Below are 3,497 nucleotides of genomic sequence, written 5' to 3'. Positions count from 1 at the left end.
TTACGGTTAGTGTGGACGAAACTCATATATTGGCCTCGGGGTTATCCCACAGTGCACCACCTGACCGCTCTGGGCCAGCCAATCTGCGCTCCGGATGCAGCAGGAGGTCAACAGGAAGCCTGCGAACTTTTCCGAACTGTTAATATCGAATTTAGCGCTACTCCTCTTGTCGGGGTGGAGTACAGAAATCGTTTTAAAGAGCCCTTTATATCAATATAAATGGCAACATCGTGTGGACAGGTACGGCGTTAAATCGATTTAACGGCCATTAAACCAATTTAAACGCGTAGCGTAGACCAGGCCTTAGAGAGGCAAAATGAAGCGAGCAGTTAACACCTCTCCAGTCAAACAGCCCCCAACCTCCTCATCAGAAGACAGCTCCCCACAGAGCAGGGCACACCAATTCAAAGTGACACTAGACCCTGCCAGAACAACAGATGCAAAACCTGCAGACCTATCTCCACTGCTACAAAGATCAACACCACACACAACACACCTTTCAAGTTCCATGGGTCCTACATATGTTGTGTACCTCATCCAGGGCACTAAATGCCCCAAAAACTGTGTGTGTGAAACCGTGGTACAAATGAACTATCACAGAAAAATGATATAAGACAAAAACACCTTATCACCTGTGTGTGAACACTTCATAAAGCAAACAAACACTCTATACATGACCTGTCAGTCCTCGTCCTCAAAGGAAACCTGCACACTTTCAAACAATGAATCGGAACTTAAATTCATAACTTTGCTTGACACTATAATCATGGACTGGAGAGAGGCACTGGATTTATGGCTTACTACAACAATCTATAACCCATTAAATCCCCTCCCCAGATTTTTTTTTTTCTCTCTCTCCTTTCCCCCCTATGATTGGAGAGATGTTTACTGGCCACTTCACTGTGAATGGTCTCTTGAAATGTGTTAACTACGTATGCTAAATAAGCTGTCCCACCTTGTATTTAGTTGTGACACTGAGTGTTTCCCAGACCCAAAAAGCTCTGTGTAAGCAGGAAAGCTGGTGTCTCTCACCAACAGAAATCAGTCCAATAAAAGATATTACCTCACCCACCTTTGTCTCTAATATCCTGGGCCTAACATGGCTACAACACCACTGCATGTCCTGATGTTCGTCAGCTACATTGCTGCCAGAGGAAACTGGGTGTGGATGGATATGGGGAACAAACCAGCACTGAAGACTGTCAAGACTCTGGTCAGTTTTCATTTTGCTGCATCTTAGGGTAGCTCTGAGCAGCAGCAGCACCGCAGCATTCTGGCTGCTGATGTGCATTTGAAGTTCCTTCACAGCCATGAGGGCTAGCTTTCATTAAAAAATACCACTCCTAGTCACCCTGCTGAATGGATTTTTTTCCAGCCCTTGTTAAAAGTGGCTGCAGTCAGTTGCCCTTGCTCTGTAACCTTTTAGATCTAAAACTGGGCAGGGTCAGGCCAAGCCAGCGCTCAGATGTTCTTTCATTCTAAGTAATACAGGAAATTATGTTGTTGATGCCCCAGGAGCTGTTCTTCCCTCTAAATCCAAATTAGTACCATGTTGTGCATTGGCTAAGGATCACTGCTGTTGGTGCCACCTTTCAGAAGAGTTCTATAGAGTTCTTGAGCACCTGTACTCCTTAAATCCCAGGGCACCTTTCACTTGGGTGGTGGCATGACCAACCCTAACTGGACAAAAAAAATCGTGACTCAGCATGACAATCAGGGTCCAGATACTCCACGGGGAGAACAGACAATGAGCAGTTAACCAGCTGATTGCATACTGGATTATAGACTCCTAGACTTTAAGGTCAGAAGGGACCATTACGATCATCTAGTCTGACCTCCTGCACATTGCAGGCCACAGAACCTCCTCCCCATAATAGACTCCTAACCTCCGGCTGAGTTACTGAAGTCCTCAAATCATGGTTTAAAGACTTAGTCACAGAGAATCCACTATTTACATTCCTACTGTACGATAAACCCATATCAAGTTCTTTTATGAAAGCTTGTAATCTTCTGAATTGAAGTCATCAGGAGATATGTATGTGGACTGTGGTTATGAATCTATGTCTAGTCTGCACAATACTTAGTCCTGCCATGAGTGCAGGGGACTGGACGACCTCTCCAGCTCCCTTCCAGTTCTATGTATATAGAAAACTATGCTCAATCTGTACAATTTTAACTACACATCACAGTAGGGAGGAATACCTCCCAAGCCAGTTTACACAAAAGCAACAAGTACCTATTGATGATGCAGCTCAGGAAAAGACTATGATGGACCATTAGTTAATTGGGGGCGATGGAGAGGGAAAAAAAGGGATTTTTATCCAATATAGAAGTGTAAAGCCTGAGGTTGCACTTTTGTTTATTTGCTGTATAACTTGTATACGTGTGCTCTCCCTTACTATTTCATCTTTGAATCTGTGATTTTTGTATTACATTTATTTTCATCCCAAGCAGGTCTCCATTGCGCAAACTATGTTGAGTATGTGTGCCAAAGTGAACCGATAAGTGGGGGTAAGGGGCCAGGTTTCACACCTCTGGAGCTGATGAACAAGAGGGAGATAAGTACCACATGCTCAGCCTAAGCCTAGGAATGGAAAGGTGGTTGGTGTCACCCTTTGAAATAACCGTGCTGGTGGAAGCCAAAGTGAGACATTGCGCTTGTAGGCAGGCTACTGGCATCAGGAAACGGAACCAAAGCAGCACAGCATAAAGACCCTCAAGGTTATGGGCAGGCAGTTTCAGAACAGCTTCCTGGTCTGGGTGATCCTCAAAACATCACAGTTAGGCCCCCCCAAAATTACAGAATTGGCTTAAAAAAAAAAAATCACAAGGGTTTGTGTTGTTTGTTAAAAGCCTCACAATGTGTCATCTTTACTTTGCCTTCTGGGTTTTCTACCTTAGAGTTTTATGCAGCCACCTTTCACCATGGTACCTGAGTGCCATCTATGTAAAATCAATAGCAACAGCCATGTGTCAAGCAGACCCCATGGAGTCAGACACTTCTTCAATTTGAGGCGGGAGGGGGCACTCTGCTTGGGGTAAAAAGAGTATTTGCAGGAGGTTGTCTCCAGCAGCCAAGGCTTTAAGTATTGTGAGACTAGAAATCACAAAAAGATGGCAACACTAGACACAAATTTTAGTTATCTGCATTCCCCTAGAGTTTGAAATGGATACACACCCCTCCCCTACCCCAACTTCCTTTCATTTAAGAAGGGAAGTTGGGCAGTGCGCATGCACTGTTTAAACACTAGCCATGTTTTACCACAGAAGTGGCTCATCACTGAAATGTAATGGCAGTTTGATAAGCACTTTGGCATCTTTAAACGGAAAGTGCTAGGCCCCGGTGATGAAGGCCAGGCCTACACTACAGACTTAACAGTGGCACAGCTGTACTGATGCAGCTATGCTGCCATAAGATTTCCAACTTGCGAAAACCCATTGTTTTCAGATCTATGGGAAGAACAGACGAATAAGGGAAAAAAGGTGAAGACAAATCA

At 44.4% G+C, this 3,497-nt stretch overlaps 1 protein-coding gene across 1 annotated transcript in view; it reads left to right on the top strand.

Moving 5' to 3' along the window:
- The window catches only part of LOC116835616 (aldo-keto reductase family 1 member B1), a 645,245-nt gene that overhangs the window by 463,960 nt on the left and 177,788 nt on the right, over positions 1–3,497 (top strand). The window lies entirely within an intron of this gene.

The sequence above is a fragment of the Chelonoidis abingdonii genome, chromosome 1 (assembly GCF_003597395.2).
Source record: "Chelonoidis abingdonii isolate Lonesome George chromosome 1, CheloAbing_2.0, whole genome shotgun sequence".
In the NCBI taxonomy this organism is placed as follows: Eukaryota; Metazoa; Chordata; order Testudines; family Testudinidae; genus Chelonoidis; species Chelonoidis abingdonii.
Note: the sequence above shows the minus strand (reverse complement) of the source record. Positions and strands in the feature narration are given on the sequence as shown.